Here is an 18,555-nt window from a genome sequence, read left to right as displayed (position 1 = left end):
CAGCGCTTTGATCCGGGCCCCTGAGCTGTACAGGTCTCTCCCTCTGACCTATGGACCAACACGGGATGATTACTTTCCCTTTATCAACACAAACCTCACCAGCACTAGGGGCTTCTAGGCGTGTGCCAGGCATGGGCGATACTGGGGTACAAAACTCATCCCTGCCCTCAGACAGTCAAGCAGATAAACCTCTCTAATATGTCAAGTGTGCCATCACAAGGACAATACCTACTATGCACGAACCAGGTGTTCTAAGGCCCATTATATATATTAATTCATCTATTCACCCCAAGTGCTTCTATTTAAAAATTTTTATTTTATTTAAATTCAGTTAATTAATATACGGTATATTATTAGTTTCTGAGGCAGAGTTCAGGCACTCATCAGTTGTGTGTAACACTCAGAGCTCCCCAAGTGTCTTTTAAGTACACACTCTTCTCCAAGTTTGAGAGGTGAGAATACCACGGACCTAACAGGTCAAGGCGCCTGGGTGGCTCAGTGGGTTAAGCCGCTGCCCTCAGCTCAGGTCATGATCTCGGGGTCCTGGGATCGAGTCCCATGTCGGGCTCTCTGCTCAGCAGGGGGCCTGCTTCCCTTCCTCTCTCTCTGCCTGCCTCTCTGCCTACTTGTGATCTCTCTCTGTCAAATAAATAAATAAAATCTTAAAAAAAAAAAAAAGACAATCGCTCAGGGTCACACAGGTACTAAGAGAAGGAGGCAGCAGGAGCCTAGACTGACCCGAGGGCCTTCTCAAGCTGCACATCCACCGCAGGGCCATAGACGGGCTGTGGGGCTCCTTCCTCCTCTGTGCCGCGCTCCCAGTGAAGCAAGTCACCTTTCCATTTATTCCAAAACCTTTTAATGAACCTGTAGGAGGAGGCTGATCCGATGCTAGGTGCTGGCATTAGGGGGTAGCTGAGAAAGCTGCTTTCCCCGGGCTCACCGTAGAGCAGGAGAGACCTCCTCCCTGCACACCTACAATCCTTCCTCACTGGTTAAGACCCTTCGTCCCTAGACCCCTGGGGCACGAGTCATAGAATGTCTCCCCAACTGACCAAACTCGCTAAACCTCAGAGATAAGAGTCAATGCTGGAGGAGCTCAGCACATTTTTCACCAAACATGGCATTGTCTCAATCAGCAAAAGATCTGTCTCTCGGGGGACACTGTGAGATCTGGCAGGCGCATCACAGGCCGGAGTGTTCAAGGTGACACGGAAGCTTTCTGGGCCTCCAGGATGAGCACACAGAGAAGCTCAGTACTTTGGTCATCCTGGAGGCCGGGCCGTTGGGGGTGGGCAGAGGGAGAAGCATAGGACTGGAGATTATAACCGGGGCTCATGACTCCTCCCGTGCTCCCTCATTTCCATCTCCCCTCCGTGTCCTTATGATAACGGCAAGATCCGTATTAATCCTATTAGGACCCACCATTTGTCCAGTGCCCTGTGCCAAGCTGGGGGCTGAGCACACGACTTAGAGTTTGGCATTTGGTTTGCCCAGCCACGCTGTACGGTGGGTGATGATAGCCCAGTGCTGCCCCTCCTCTCTGCATGGCCTCTACTGTTGGAGCTGTGGGGTTTGAACCCCAGCTCTGCTGCTTACTGGTCTGGTGCCTGGGGCAAGTTGTATTATATCCCAAGACCCAGTTCCTTCCACTGTTAGAGTGTTAAGAGGAACGCCTTACTGGTTATAGGGAAGGCTTTGGTGAGAACATGTACTAAAAGCACCTGTCACAGGGCCTGGCACAAAGCAGTAGCTCAATAAACAGCAGCAAGTATTTTAGTTTCCTTCAAATTCTGACTCTTATTCTTAGAGTCAGGCAAGTCAGCATGAAACAATGACATGAGGTCCCTCAGTCCTTTCAGAATGGGGACCCAGACCGAAGTGTGTGGTCCTCATGGCTTTGGAAGGAAAACAGGTAAGCAACATGGAAGACAAGGGTGGAGAGGTGCGGTGTCCCCACAGAACAGTGACTGGAGTGCAGCACCTGTGACAGCCTGGGGGCATGTGTGGGTGTAACTCCCCGCAGGGGGCAAGCAGACCTCAGTATCTCTCCTGTGTGACATTAGCATGTTATTTCGGTGACTCAGCTTCGTTTCTTCGCTACGCTTCAGAACCGGGCTGAGGCACATTCCCTCTCATCTTGCCTGACTGGGTGTTCCACTGGGCCCTGCTTCTAAATGAACTATCCCCTGGAATATCTGAAAGCAGGAAACTACAAAAATAGAAGGGTACCCTCCACCAGCCTTCCCGGAATCTACAATACACATCAAAACAAAGCAGTAGTTCTCAGTCCTAAATTCCAGTTTTTGTCCCCAGTACAGCCAGTGTGAACCTGCTGGAACATAAAAGTGATAAGGCTCTCCCTTGTGCAAGAGCCTTCAGGAACTCCCTGTTGGCTTTTGGGGAAAAGGAAGGTGACCATTCACCTCTTCCTTTGTCCCAACTGCCGCCACGTTCTGATCTAGCTCTCTCCCTTCCCGTCACCTCACCGACACAAACTCACCCTTCAGATCTCAGCTTAGACAGAAGCTCCTCCCTCAGGAAGACTTCCTGGAGCCCCTGCTCTGAGTCAGAGGACCCTCCCCCTCGTTCCCAAAGCCCCTGCACCCACCACCCGCTCCTTCCTGGTACTTGTTGCACACGCACACATCCGTCCTCCCCGTCCTGGTCTTCCCGGATACATCGCGAGCTCCGTGGGGACAGAGAACTTGTGCCCAACGAATGTTTGTTGATCCACTTAGCTAACGATGTTGAGCCTGGAGTAGTCTTATAGAATGCAAATGTATCAGTCTCTGAATTGAAGTCATAAATTGACAGATTGTGAAATGGAAAAATGGAAACTTTCAAAGAGTTCAACAGTAATGAATCTGAACTTCCTACCATAGAGGGCCCAGCCCAAACACAGGTGGCGGGGGGGCAACGGCTGAGGTGGGGGAGGCCCCTACTATCTGATTCGGTTATGGAGAGACACTGCTTGAAGTGGAGGCAGGCCCTAGGTCGCCCTCAGTAACATACTGATGGTCTCCCAGCCCCCTCTGTCAAGCCTCCACTCTGCCCTACAGGAAGGGACTGTGGAACCTCAAGCTTTTGCCTTGAAATTAGAGGCATCTAAACCTCCAGCTTAAGAACTTTTGCCACATGTAATTATTGACCTGAGACATAAGTCACCTTCAAAAACTCTGTGCTGACAGAGGGCAAAAGAAAAGCGTCTAGAATATCAAAAGGTAGAGGGTCCAGATTAAAAAGGGCGATGCAGGGAGGGCTTTTCCCAACTTGTAGCCTTTAATTGACTCCAGTCTCTGCCAAGCACCCTGGCCTCCTTTGTGAGCATGCTGGGAGGTGGGATGGGTTCCCCTGACACCGGAAACTGGTGGCCTGCAGCCACATTTCCCGGAGGAGTCTCCCCTTGCTGTCGCACTGGGTGCCACAAGCCATCAATGTCTGCAACGGACAAGTGTGCTAAAAGAACAGTCTTAGTAGCCAGGCTTAGAGCACAGAGGCAGAGGACCGTTCTGCCTGCCGTTCCTAGCCCCACCCCATGGGACAGACTCCAGAAAACCTCTGGAATATCAAAAGGTGAGGTGCCAGGCTTGAGACCTGACAAAGTCTGGGCCAAAGGTAGGCAGGCTGGCTGGCATTTTTAATTCAAAGGTCAGTTGAGGAAATTTCATAGTCAGCTCATTCCTCTGGGTCCAGGCTTACCAATCTGTGAAGTGGTTCTAGAAATCTTCCTGTGCCTCTGCCCCCCCATTCCCACCTTAGAGCAGAGGCACAGTTTTAGTAAAACAAGGCTCCCCTCTTGTCAAAAAGGATGCATGTATCAGCCTCAAGTTCAGTATGAATGCAGCTTTGCACCGTCCCAACATAAAGCAATCGTAGGCTGCCTTGGAAAAAAGCTCAAAAGACGAACCAGAGTAATTCGCACAGAAAGCTTTAGAAACCAAAGTCCTGCTTATTCTGCATGGAGAACACAGGGAATGAGGACACATATTTCAGCCTCTTTTTTTTTTTTTTTTCATGTTTCTTTAGCATTTTACTTTTCTGCAAAGAAGTCCAAAAATGAACCAAAGGGCTTTTGAACCATCAAGAAAGGCTGTGCCTTCTGGTCTCTCAGGACACTGCACCCCCACCCCCAGCCCCTGCCAGACTGGGGATGAGCCCCATCACCTTGCATTTGTCTCTCTGGTAGGCATGGGAGAGGCAGAAAGGAGGAGATGCTCTGTAGGACTGGCCTGTCCAGGCCTTTGAGTTCAGTTAGGATTAAAAACTGATATCAAAAGGAATGCCAAGCAAAGAAATCTAAATATTTCAAACCTGGTTAGTGGCTACAGACAGCCCATCATCTCCTTCTCTTCGGGTTTCTGTCCTTCGCTTTTTCTTTTTCTCTGAATTCCCCACCAACCCGTGGGACTTTGCTGGGTAAAACCCAGCTCTCCTCTGGTTGCTGGGCTGTGCTTATTAAATGGGGATGAATGTCAATGTCACCCAGCTCATTAATAATTGATTTCCAGCCCTGTCTCTATTTGCAGAGCAGAAGCCACTTACAGAGTCTATTATTCCAACTCTGTGTGTGGGTCACAGGGCCAAAGAGGTTCCAGCAGGGGTAACCTTTGTTGACAGCCATCACCATGGCAACTCCACACATCTCCAGCCTCCGCCTCGATGCCCAAAAAGGTACCGTGTCTTGCCCTGCACTGGGGACTGGGCTGGAGTTTGCTGAGCTCAAACACTATATGAGCAACTCTGCTGGCAAAATGGGATTTTTCCGTTTTAGTTTTTGGTCTTTGTCGAACAGCATCACATTCTTTAACCACCCCTTTTCGGAATCTGGAATCTGGCTTGGAAAAGGGCATTTTCGAATTTAAAAAAACAAAACCCTGCTTTTCTTTCTGTCTCCTCGGGCAAAAAATAAAGACAAAGTAAATCCCCTCTGGTTGCTTTTAGGTCATTTTAAGTCCAAGAAACCTATATGATCCCAGAATAACCGATTGTTTCGTTTCCACCTTACCAAAGACAGCAAGCTTAGACCAGAAGAATTACTGTTTTGCTTTTAACCACCTATTAATATTTTGTCCTACCAGCCACACTTCCTCTACCCCTCTACCCCTCCTTTGAAGATTCCCCCCCTCCCCGTAAATTAATGTTTAACAATTAAATGAAGCCAACGGAAAGTTTTTGAAAGATCTACACAATTACGGATTGGGTGGGCAGGCAGAGCCTTTAATTTAAGTGGGAAATGTTTCCCAAATTATGGCCTGAGACCTCACAGCTAATTACATAATTTTCTGCATCTGAAAAAACATAAGCTGAGAAAATGCAAACAGAGTCTCCCTGATAATGAGAGAGAAAAACCTGGAAGTGGGTCCACCTATTATCTTAGAAAACAGAGCTACTAGGTATATCCAGGAAGAGCCCACGAAAGAAGCCCAGTGCTAGACTTGCACATGGTTTGAGACGTCATGTCCCCTGTGTGTCAACCTGAGCCACGGTGCTGGACTCAGAAAGACCAGTGTGGCCAAATGTGTTGGAGAAATAGTAGCTATTCCGTCTGTCCTTGGAGATTTTTCTAAGGCACATTTTCATACGGAAGGCTCTACTAAGTCCCTCAAGGAAACAACATATTTAACCTTGTTTTGTCCAGAATTGGCCAAATTCACGTGATTTTCTTAAAGAATCTTTACTTAAGGAATGTTTATTGAAGTAAGTGAAAGATATTTTAAAAAGCCATTTTAAATAAATAATGCTGATTTAATACCTCTTTGGGGGAATTTTTTTTTTTAAATAAATGTTTTATGGTCCCATGAACGTGTGTTTCTCAGAACAGACTTTGGGGGCGCCTGGGTGGCTTAGTCGTTAAGCAGCTGCCTTTGGCTCAGGTCATGATCCAGGGATCCGGTGATGAAGCCCCCACGTCAGTCTCCCTGTGCAAGGGGGAGCCTGCTTCTCCCTCTCCCTCTGCCTGCTGCTTCCCCTACTTGTGCTCACTTTCTCTTGTTCAAATAAATAAAATCTTAAAAGGAAAGAAAGAAAGAAAGGAAGCAAGGAAGGAAGGAAGAACGAAGAGAACACACTTTGGGAAATGCTCATCGAATCCCATACCTCATAAATAAAGATACAGAGTCCCAGAAAAGGATTTGCTCGAGGTCCCAAGGGTGTCTTAGGGCGTTCTTAGAAGAAAAGGACAGTGGATCCCTATATTCCCAGGCCAACGTCCTGTGGATTAAAGGTGCCCTACCTTGGAGGTGAGAATACAGCATGGAGACACAGACTGGATGGCCTTCAAGTCCATGATCAGGATAAGCCAATGCACTTCTCTGTGATGTCTCCCAAGAATCACACTTTTAAGTGACAACTCAGAATGCATTTGAGGAACTGGTGCTTTGGGAGACTGGGGGACCTGTTCTTCAGAGGAGGTGCCCACTGAGCATTCCTGTGAATCACTTCACACTTTGCTCTTCTGCTCTGACTGATGATAGCTTGGTACAGTAGGAATGTTCCAGACCAAGAGCTAGAAGACGAGACTGGTGCTATTTCAGAGGGATCCTTGCTACAAAATGTGCACACTGGGGTGTCTGTGGTTGGGGGCAGTGGTTGGGGTCAGAGGTAGCCTCTCTTCACTTGAGGGCAGAGACTATAAGATTTCATGAAAGCTGGTCACTGACTTCATGCTTGAGCTCAGGACATGCCTCCTTATCGGAGGTCTGAAAATCCCCATTTGTAAAATGAGGGAGGGGAACCCCAGTAGTATCTTGAAGTCCCTTCCCAGCTTTCACATTCTTTATCCTATGCTCCCTCCTGGGAGGGAGTGACACTCAAAGCCACATTCACACAATGACTGTATCATGAATAGCCGCTTTTAAAGTCAAAATCCTCTTCTCTGGGAAAGAATCTTCTTTGTTCTTTCAAAAAGCAAGGTCAGTTCAGACCAGCACCCCACAGAACAAATGCTTATGCAAAGCTTGTGCCATTTCTGGGAGGCACCTGGGGTAGTCTTGTGAGGGTTGGCTGTCCTTACTCCCCAGGGCCAGCAAGATCCCAGAGAACAGCTTCTCTTGTCTGGCTCCCACCCCCTAAGAAGCAAGCAGGAGGTACAGATGCGCAGAAGCCAACAAATATATATCTATATATAAAACATATATTTTATATATATATATAAAGTTTTCTTTGGAAGAGAATTTCAGAAACTCCGAAAACTTGGGTCCCATGTTTGGGTTCAGCTCAGGTCTTCCTCCTGATCAAAAGTCTCCATTCCTGAAATGCTATCTGAGTGAAAACAACTTCATTCAGGATATCAAGCCGTGAAGTCATCAAGTTTTGAAAAAGATCAGCCTCCCAGACCACCATCTGTTATGCAAGCTATATGCAATGTACAAAGTTGCTAATTTTTTTGGCCAGGACTTCAAATTCCATGCTTTTAAAAATTAAGATGACAAACAACTTATTTTTACAAAGACCTTGAGCCAGCCAAAAACAGTCCGGCTCCCCCTCAGGTCCCAGAAAAAACACAGTTTTGACAAGAGCTCTTAGATTGTCAAGTCAGGCCACTGGTGTTTGCTGGGATTTGGAACCCGTGTCTTAGCTGACAAGAGCCTTGGGGATGGCGGTCCTAGAGGAAAAGGCATCAGCTTTTCATTGTAAATAAAGGCAAAGGATGGTCGTTCCCATTCTTAACCCTTATCTGGCACGCACATCTGACTATCTCTGGTAAGGAAAAGGTCACAGGACAGTTCAATGATTTATCCAGAGCAGCTTTCATGATCTTTATATTACTTTCTCCAACATAAAAATTGGCCATTTCTCAGCACATAACATCCACAGAATCCAGAAATTGTGCAGCTTTGTGTCTCTGCAAAATGGGTTATCTAGAAAGCCGCACAAGAACTGTCGTTAGATTCTAGGTAATAGCACAAACAGGAATGTTTGTGTGCTTCCTGGTTCCAGGAATGTTGAAAGTAGTCAAGTCAATGTGCAAATGAGCTAAGTCACTGTTATGTGAATCAACTCAGCCCCCCACACACTAAGTTGAGGAACAGACTTGAAAGAGCTTTAAGATCTTCCTCACTTTCCAAGCGACCCTTTACTGGACATTGTGAACAAGCACTGTGAACAACAATGACACATAAGGTACCACCTATAATCTTCCTAGTAATCCTGCATGATTAATAGTATGAAACCTGTTTGTAGTTGGGGGAAGTTGAGACTCAGAAAACCTCATAATTTTTCCAAGATCATGGGGTTTGTATATGATGAAGCCAGAGTTTGAATTCAAGTTTGCCAAGCCGGGTTCTCTCCCTCATCTCCTGTAGAAGACGGCAATTCTGATTCTTTGAGTAAAGCTGTCATGATGGTCACCTTTCCCTTTGCCACCCTGGCCCCCAAATTCTAAGACAATGGAAGGTTGCATTAAAAGAGAACATTGCCCAAGATGGCAAATATGTTTCATCTAGAGGGTTGATTGAGATAAGTCAGCCCGGGCTGCCTGGAGAACTGTATTTACTATGTATTTACTCTGGACCCATGAGAAAAAAGCTGGGAAGCATCACAGTGTCTAGCCATGGGAGAGGAAATGTGTGGTGTATTTGTGTATTTTCTGACTCTGGGCTGTAGGATGCTATCATAACCAAAATTCATCTCTCTCTTTCTCTGTATCTCTCTCTTTTTCTCCCCTTCCTTGCCTTCTCTCATGCTTTGAATAAGCAACACTTAGTGTGACTCCATGACATATGCCACCAAATTTCAAATTCCCCCAGGAACTTACTCCTGCAGTGAAATAGCCAAGAACAGAAAAAAGAAAATGGCAGGGATGCCTGGGAGGCATCTGCCTTCTGCTCCGGTCATGATCCCATGGAGTCCAGTGTTGGGCTCCCTGCTCAGCAGGGAGTCTACCTCCTTCTCCCCCTTCTGCCCCTCCTCTCTGCTTGTGCTCACCCTCCCTGAAATAAATAAAATCTTAAAAAAAGAAAGAAAGAAAGAAAAAAGATGGCACACATCTCCTTTCATGGAAAAATGAAGAGTCCTCGGTGTCCCCCAAACCATTTCCCCTTTTGCCCCTTCTCATTAACAGCAGGTCTGGGTCACTTCTTTCATCCAAATTTTTGTCAGCTTCAGGGTGACCCACAGTTTGCCAAAGAGCAGACTAGATAGCTCTTGCCTGACACCAACAGGAATGTTCAAAGTCTTCTCCAAATCTTCTAATGGATTCCACTACGGCTAGTACTTCTATTTCTTTGGTCTCCTACTGCTACCCAGAAAGGCATCTGGTTTTCCTACAAAATCATCTCTAGTCACACTCAGTTTCCGCCCCTCAGGGGAGGGGAACCTGTGTGGCGATCTCTCCTGGGCTCTGGCTGCTGGGTGGTCTCCGAGGTCCCATATCTGCTCAGAGCTTCTGCAGCCCCAGTATCCTTCTGCAAGCCCCAGAGGACCCCTTCTCCTGGCCTGCCTTCCTGCCTTCCTGCGCCTGCTGTGTTTAATCTGTCCTTCCATCCGTCCCTGAACTCCACTGGACCTCTTCTCTGGGAGGATTGGGAGAGCAGGGCTGAAAAAACACAGGGCTGTTGAGGAGTTGTCTGGGAGGGAGCGGCAGCGATGGGCTGTCCACGCGTAAGCAGTCAAACATCTGAACTTGGAGGGAGAGCTTCAGGGAGACAGAGCTTCTATCAGCCAGTAATATCGAGGGCCAGAGCTTAGACTAATAGGAAGAAATAAAAAATGGGAATGTTTCGGCTGGACATCAAGAAAAACATCCTGATGAAAAGGGAAGGCTCCCACGTGGGGGCCGTTCTCAGAAAGAGGAGTGAGCGGCCAGGTCACTGCTGTGCTCCCCCAGCTCGGCTCCGGCAAGGTTATAAACAAGGCCGTGCTGCCTCGGGTGGGTTGGAGCCTGGCCCCCTTCCAGTTTGCCTTCCCTTGGAGAAGCCCCCGGAGGTGGGGCATGCAGATGAGGTCAACCTGGGTTGTAAGAATCAAGAAGGCACTTAAGCTACGCCATGACCATGGGAGTTTGGGAAAGTAGTTAGCTGGTCTGGAGGAAACGGGACAGCTTGAAACTCCTCCCTCCTGCTTGTGTTGTCTCTGCGTGGCACTAGGTTCTCTCTGATGACCCTCTTCCTCTGGTTCCTTAGGATTTCTTTGTCCTTGCAACTTTTGGTTGCATGTCATGGCAGACCTGTCCTCTCTCACCTTGCCAGCCTTGACGCTTTGCCTCTCAGCTAACCAGCGCTACCTCTCCACATTGTTCAATTCAGCTTCCCGAGAACAAGAACCCGGCTGACCCGTTTCATCTGTTCCCGAAAGGACAGGTCACAGGTCACCTTTTGGGCAACAAAGTTGGCTCGTATGGGTTCAGGTGCCTGATCTTTATCCAATCAGCGGTGGCTGGAGCTGGGCTGGGCAGCTGGGCCCTCACATGGCCGTCTCTATAGCAGGAGATCAGGACTGGCGGAGGTTTCTTTAAAAGTGATGTGAGCCCTAGACCTGTCTGGGCCCTTCCCTCTCCCCTTTGTCACGCACATAACTCCGTCTTGCAAACTCCATGTTTCAGCCTCTGAGTTAGAGCGTGACCCCCTCCTGAGCTCCAAGGGCCTCCTGCTTGGGTTGGGTGCGTGCTCAGCAGATGGAAAAAAGACGACCTTCCCATTCACACATATGGCCCCGTGACTGGCTACCAGGTTTCCTGGGCCTCCACAAGGGCCTTTTATCAGTGACTGATGTGCCATTTGTTCCCCCTCCTCCCCAACTCCCCCCCTTCCAGTTCTACCACACCCAGCCCCTTTGCTTCTGGATGTGAAGAGGCCAACCCCTCCCCACCTGTGATGTCCCCCATTGCCCCTTCCCTCCTATCAATGGAGTGGGGGAAGAGAGGGGCATCCTTCCATGAATTGGCCCCTAGGGGGTTATTTGTTTTCCTCTCACTTATCAGCGTCATTTAGGATAAATCTGAATTCCAAAATGTTTGCCAAATGCCGGCTCCTTGCTTGCTACTCCTTGGATGTTGCTGAAGAATTCGGCCTCACACGGGGCAGCTTAAAGTCAAGGGACTACTTCTGAGACCCTTACCAGGCCTGGGGTGGGAGTGGGGTGGAGAGAGACAACCCAACAATCAGCATCACTCAACACAACAATCTACAAATCCCCACAGTGTGCCAGACTCAGCTACGGCTGTCACCTCACCGGCTTCCCGACCGATCCTGCGAGAGAGGACTCAGAATCTCCATTCAACAGATGAGAAGACATGGTTAACGACGGTGCCACGGTGCCCAAGGCCTGGTGACTGGTGCCAGACGTGAGATGCCTGGACACCCAGGGACTGAGAGGCGAATTTTGAAAGGCCCCTCCCTTTGGGGTTGTCCTAGTAAGATGACCACCAGTCAGCAGAGAAGAGCCCCTGCTTTTCTCCTAGGCCGTGTCACACCCTCACTTGTACCGTTGGTTTTTCTGGCTCTATGAGGGCTCTCACCAAAGGACTTCTCCTTTCCCATTTCATCAGTCATCAAGCCCTGCTGCTTTTTTCTTTAGAATGTCACTGGGAAGTGGCGCCTCTTGCCCATCCTCACGGCCACTGCTGCCACGTCCCTCTCCCAGATTCCTGCCCTGGGCTCCCCGCCTCCAGTCCTGGCCCCTCCTTAGCCACACTCCAAAGGCCAAATGGCAGCTGAAGGGCTCCTCCTAAGAGTTACCTCAGTTGTGTGACTCCACTGGGGAGGAACTAGAAGGTTGAGTGGTGACAAGCAGCAAGCAGGGCGCCCCGGGCACCCTGGTGTCCTCCTGCACTTCTGCAGAGCAGGGGGGTAGGTCACAGAGCACATCGGGCCTGAGGCTCTGAGAAGCAGTTTGCCTTCTCAGGGGGAGCTCCTCGGGAGTCTGCTGCAGTTGGGGACTTTCTTCCCCTAGAAGCGCTCAGTATCAGCAAATCTCTCTGCTCCAGGAAAGAGTTTCTGACTCTGGGGCATGCGGGAGAACTGGATCAAGTGCTGGATGAAGAGGAAAGATTCAAAGGAAGAAAAAAATGGGGGTGGGGCTGGGGGTTGGGGTTTGGAAGCTGTGCTCACACCCGCCCCGCCGAGGTCCGGCCCCTGGGCTAGGTCCTCTTGCCAGGGCTGCAAGGGTCAGAGCCCAGAGCTCGGTGGCAGGGCCTAGTGCGGCAGGACAGCCAGGAGCCCCCACTGTTCCTGGAGGGATTCGAAGGGCAAGGGACTTAGAGAAGCCCATTCAGAGGGCCCCGCATTCTGCCACCCTGTCCTCTAGGGCCCTTCTTAGCCTCTCTGCACTCACTGGCTCAGCACTCACACGGGGCACTCAGTAATTCTTTCCTAAGTGAGTAGATAGAAGGAAGGTGCAGCAGGAAGGGAGGACCCGGTGGCCAGGAGCCAGGCGGTACCACCCTGTAAGCAGGTAAGGGGTTGGTTAGGCAGAGCTTCAGACAGGTGTCAGGGGTCCAGACCCCCGGCTCCACAGTTCATTAACATAATGAAAACACGAATAACCAGGGAGCCAGGTGCCGTGCAAGGCACTCCACGGTCGTCTCCCTCCCAGACATGCTGGCCTCACTGCTGTTCCTGCAGACCTGCCTTACTCCCACCTCAGGGCCTTGCCCTCCTTGTGCCTCTGCCAGGAACGCTCTCCCTTCATCTCTGTCGAGTTGTTGCTCGAAGTCCCATTCCAGTGAGAGCTTCCTTGGTCACCCTATGAACCCCGTTCCTCAGCCCTACTCCCTACCCCTTCTGAGCTGTGTTTTTCTCCAAGCTATTTACGTCATCTTCTGACACATGGCATCATTTCCTTATTTATCATGTTTATTGTCTCTCTCTTCCACCGGAATCCAGGTCCCACGAGGGTGGGATTTTAGCCTACTTTTAATGTAACATTGTTCACGGCCAAGCAAGCTCGTGTCTGGTACATGGAACTTGCTTGATAAACATTTGTTGAATGACTCTGAACCATCACAAAGACCCTAAACAATGACCCTAATCCAAACTAGGCATTTTGGCTCTTCCCATTTCATTGTTGAGCAAATTGAGGCTCAGCGAGGGTGGGGAACTGGCTAAGGCCCCACAGCCAGGGTGGGGTGAGGCTGGAAAATGTGTGTGTGTGTGTGTGCGTGTGTGTATGTGTATGTTCGTGCGCGTGCCTGGGTGTCTCTGATACCGAGCAGTTTCCTCCCCACCCCATGTCTGTCACTTCCAACTTAGGTGGAAAACAAGGACTCTGTGTCTGATGCCTTCTGAGGCTCTCCCTCCTGAGTTCTGCAAGTCAGTTTAAGTCCATAACCATTTTCTCAGAGGAGGTGGAGCCGCAGGGGTCTGGAGCGCTCTCTTTGGAGTGAAAGCTTGAGCACTGTTTTTCCCACTCAGCCCTGGGACCTTGGAGCTCTTCTCGACATCTGAGCCTCTGCCTTCCCTGCTGCAAAATGGGGATGATGGCAATGCCTCTCTACAGAGGCATCAGGGAGCCCGCGTGCACGTCAAGGGCTCCTCGGTGCCTGGCCCACTGTTAACATCGTGGCCGTTCCGCTGACAATCAGGACCTTTCCCCTGTTACCCCAACCCTGCTTCCATCCGGGTCCCCCACCCCTGAACCTCCTGGGTGGGGAAGCTCCCCTGACTCATGTTATCCTCTAGATCAGCCAGGACCGGCGGTTCCGCCTTAGAAAGGCGGGGTAGGGCCCAGCGGGCTGTGTTTGCAGCCCAGCAAATGTTCCTGGAGCCTTGTTTTTTGTTCTGTTGCTGGGCCATTTGTTTTTATAGCTTATCGTTTCTGCAGGGGGGCTTTGAAAGGCTGCCATTGCTCCAGTGGATGTTTCCGGTTCGCCTCCATCAAGCCACATTTAATGAAAACCAGTTTAAGGTCTTCTTTCTCATAAAATGTCTCATTGCTGCTCCGGCAGCTCCTCTTTGGAAATAATGAAGATGAACGCTCCCTCCGTGGGGTAGCACACAAAACCCCGGGCCGCAGGAGAGCTTTGCTCAGTCCCCGGGAAGTTGGGAAGTTTCGGAGACTGGAGGAGAAAAACAAGCCAGCGCAGCCTCTCCTGAGAAGGAGGAGTAGAAGCAGAGGCCTGGGAATTCTGAATGCTGCGGATGGAGGAAATGGAACCTGGGTTCCTTGTCCCTCCGAAAGGAATTGTCAACTGGAGAATTTTTGCCGCGGAAGGGGGCTTTCTACATGCCCTTCAACAAAGGCTTGCGGTCCAGAGAAGTGCCTTTTCTGCCAGGGGACCTCCTTCAGGCTTGCCAGGCCTAGGCTAGGGTCAGGCGTGCCTGATGAGGATCTGATGGTCTGCAGTCCGGGGGTGAGGGTGAGGGGAGGGGTGGGGGGAAGGGAACAGCTTGTGGCCAGTGTCACCGACAGCAGGAGGCTTCCTCGGAATACAAAACACAAAGGTTTTAGATGTGAGGGCCTGGCTACCCAGGGGTCCGTGGTTACACTGATGGGAACCCCCGACGTCCTCTCCACACACGCCACACAGGGTGGGTTCTACAGAGCGGAGTAATGCTCTTCTGAAGATGCCGCTGGATTTCTCCCTTCAGGATACCTTTGTGGTAATAAAACATTCTGGATATCTTCTACCAATTGATTATTTTGTCAATTGTTGCAGGGGATAATAGGGTTAAGTATAGTCCATCGACCTGGGTCCTTTGCAAAAGGGACTTTCCCCTCTACGCGTGTTTGCATGCTTACTCCTTACTGACACCTCAAACCACCTGCCTCGCTTGCTCTCACGGAAGCCTTCCTCCTCTGGGCAGGAAGAAGAGCAGAAGCGGCCACACAGGAGACTTTCTTGTGGACTTGGCTGCCCTGCGTCAGCAAGGAGGTGACGTGAGGCGTGAGCAGGGCAGCCAATCCTCTCTCGCTACCCATGCTTGCCCCCACAAGCTGTGTGTCCTCTGAGAGGTCACCTGGCCTCTCCAGGACTCAGTTTTCCCATTTCGAAAGGAGGAGGTTGGTTTCGAGGAGGGGGTCACAATTGTACAAGTGTTTACTTGGGCCCCAGGCCAGCCGCAGTCCCGTGGCGGGAGCGGAAGGGAGGGAGGCAGACTGGGGACGTCCTCGCCCCGACTCGGGGCAGCCACCATTCCATTCCAGCCGGGGTTGTTTTTCAGAAATGGAGATCCTCAGCAGCCGGATTCTCCATTTCTCAAGAGAACCCGGAACGCTTGGTTTTTATGTGAACCACCAAATTCTTAAATCTTGGCAACGAAATCAGATGTTTAAGACAGCGTGCATGCAGGTAAAAAAAAAAAAAAAATCGATTTGTTGATCCCTAAAGTAACCCCTAGTTTAAAACTCTATGATCCATACTTATTTATGACAGAAGAGCGGAGTGCATGTAAAACAGAGAAGCGCCTGGCTGCCCCAGACAGGAGCCGGGGCCCGGATGCAGCGCTGACTCTCAGCCCCGAACACCAACGGCCCTCCGTCCCTTCGCCTACGAACTGGGAGGAGATCCCAGCGCCGTGTGAGGATTCAGTGGGGTCCCTTTTGCAAAGGGGTACATTGAGGGAGGGTAGAGTGCCATGCCCTGGTTATTCTCATCATGTAAAAATTCTTCTCACCACTGGGGACCCTGAGGCCCAAAACCTGGAACTAAGCTGTCTCACATCTCCGAGGCTGCTCTCCCGAAGCAAATGCCTGAGACGATATGGAAACCAGATGCGGAGCAAACACCGCCTTACCTTTTTTTTTTCCCCCCTCAGTGCTTTTGTAACTTTTTAAAGTCGTTCCACGTTCATGAGCTCTGATATCACCGAACTCACAGCTGCCCGGCCAGGCTGTCAGTTCAGGGATTATTATGTTCCAGATGGGGAAACTGAGGCTCAGAGAGAAGAACGACTGGATTGAGGTCCCAGAGAATGTGAGTGGCATGAGACAGAAGCCCTCTGGGCTGCTGCCTGCTGGCAATCCTTTCAGGGTAGCCAGCTGCTTGCAAAGCACCTAGGTTTCCAGATACAGGCTTAATGCAGAGGGCCCTGCCCGCAGCCAGCATCAGGACCGCCGGAGCCGGAGTCAGTCCCGTTTTCAGTGGCAGTTCTAAGGACAGTAAAAGTGGCAGCTGCTTCTAGCCACTATCACTCCTGCCCGGGGAAAGGCGGCAGTTGTCCACGGGGCTCCCTCTGCGGCTTCACCACCCCATGAAACCATGAAGTCCAAGGGTCATCTTTGCAGGAATGCTTGCCTCTTCTCTCCCCTTCAAGGCCTGTGCACGACCTGTTTCCCCTCAGCGCCAGCATCATTGCCCTCCGGGTGCCCTCCAGGAAGCCCCTTTCCAGTTCATATTCCTTTGCTCTCAGGGAACTGTGGTTCTTTACTTCAAAGCCTTTATCTCAATTTGTGATTGTACGTTCTATACATTCAGAACTGTGATGATCTCATTTAGTCCCATCTCCTCCAATGAAGTCGGTTTGAGGAAGAGATCTCATCTCTTTGCATTCAACGTCATTGACTCCAACACCAGAGATGGTAAACAGGAAATATTTGTTCAGTGCATAAACAGATATGTGAAGTACGTGATACCCACCATTTCATGTAATTCCCTCTAAACTCCGTGAAGTAGATATTAGGAGGAGTCCCTTGTGGTAGGTGGGGAAACAGAATCTGAGAAGGTCAGTGACTCGCCCAAGGTCACACAGTTAACAAGAGATGGAGCCTGGATTCAGGCACAGGTCTGCCGTATTTCCAAATTTTCAAAATTACACTAAGAAAATAATTGAGTGAACCTCTCTATTAGTAAATGTTCTCCAGAGAAACAAAACCAACAGGGTGTGTGTGTATGTGTGTGTGTGTGTGTGTGTATGTGTGTGTGTGTGTGAATGTGTGCGCATGCATGTGTATGGAATGAGAAAGAGAGGTGGGGGCGAGAGATTGATTTTAAGGAATTAGCTCAATCAGTTCTGGAAGTTTGGTAATTTTACAGTCTGATGGGAAAGGCCAGCAGGCTGGAAACTCAGGGAAGAGTTGCAGTTCAAGTCCAAAGGCAGTATGCTGGCAGAATTCCTTCCTGCTCAGTGGAGATCAGTGTTGCTTTTGGAAGTTCTTCAACTGATTAGATGAGGCCCACCTACATTGTGGAGGGCAAGTTGCTTTACTCAAAGTCCACAGATTTAACTATTAATCTCATCCAAATAACACCCTTATAGAAACATCCAGAGTAATGTTTGAAAATCCCCGGGCACTATGGCCCAGCCAAGTCAACACACAAAATCAGATGTTACCACCTCCATATACCCATCACTCAGATTCAACAATGATCAAGAAGTTGCTACTTCAGGGCACCTGGGTGGCTCAGTCGGTTAAGTGTCAGCTTTGGCGCAGGTCATGATCCCAGGGTCCTGGGATCAAGCCCCACCTTGGGCTCCCTGCTCTGCGGTAAGTGTGCTTTTCCCTTTGCCCGTCACCCTGCTTGTGTTCTTTCTCTCTCTCAAATAAATTAATACAAATCTTTTTTAAAAAGGAAGTTGTTACCCTGCTTTAACTAACCTCCTTTCTCCTTTTTTCTCTGTTGGTGAAGTGTTTTGAAACATACCCCTGGCCCCATATTTTCATATACCAACCTACCTTTGAACTCAAGACTACCAACCACAACACACACCCTTAATTCTCCGTACCTCTAAGAGCAGACTCCTGTCCCCCACTTGGAGAAACACAGGCTCTCAAAATGCAGAGAGGGGGCTTCCAGTGCTCAGGGCCCAGCCTCCACTGCCTGAAGGGGAGGTCTGATTTGTGGGACAACTTTCATGGTCTCAGTGAGACGTTTCCTCCGCGCTCCAGCAAGTCGGCATCTAAGGTGACCTGCTCCAGGGTGGGGGTGGGGCAAGCCGCAAGGCATGCAGCTTCCACTTCAGAAAATCACTCTCCATTTTTCCACAGCCATACTTTTGTTTTCATTTTCGTGTTGCGCCTGCCTGCTCCCCGTCTGTTTATTGCTCTCTTCTCCCTCTTCCTCCCTGGCCTCCTCCCCCTCATTCTCCATCTCTGCCTTTGAGGGGTCTGGATTTTTGCACACTAGAGAAAGGGACCCATTTAATCTGCCATATTTACAAGCTTTGTAAACAAGGTACAGTGAAATCATGGAAAAAATGCATTTTATGTGAAAAAGTTCATTATACAACTTTGTTCTATTAAAATTGCCTGGTATAACTAGCCCCACCCCGTGAATTTGAAAGAAGAAAAATAAAGAGAGAGAGAGAGAGAAACAAAAGAACCCCTAAAAATGCCCCAGTCGGCATTTACGTCCAATAATTTCAAATCAATATTCATATCATTTCTGTGTTTCAAAACACTCGAATGGAGTTTTCCTCTAAGCAAAAGGCACAGGGACTCATTTAATGTGGCCTTCCAATAATTTTCCCTTAAAATATTATTTTTTTAGTTGTCCAAATGGATTTAGGAACTAGGATTTAAAAACCAACCAACCGAATAAATTCTCTTTTTGACGGCTGAATAATTTGTAATCATTCTACTTTAGTGTCATTTTTTTGGGGGGGGGCTTTTGTAACTTAATAATTTTGTGTTGTTATGATTGTGGGGCTTCCAGATTTTTCTATTTTTTCTTATGAT

General features: G+C 49.4%; 1 protein-coding gene across 10 annotated transcripts in view; it reads right to left on the bottom strand.

Annotated features, from left to right (window-relative positions):
- Nucleotides 1–18,555, bottom strand: part of ERC2 (ELKS/RAB6-interacting/CAST family member 2) — a 916,980-nt gene that overhangs the window by 27,426 nt on the left and 870,999 nt on the right. The window lies entirely within an intron of this gene.

The sequence above is a fragment of the Neovison vison genome, chromosome 6 (assembly GCF_020171115.1).
Source record: "Neovison vison isolate M4711 chromosome 6, ASM_NN_V1, whole genome shotgun sequence".
NCBI lineage: Eukaryota > Metazoa > Chordata > Mammalia > Carnivora > Mustelidae > Neogale > Neogale vison.
Note: the sequence above shows the minus strand (reverse complement) of the source record. Positions and strands in the feature narration are given on the sequence as shown.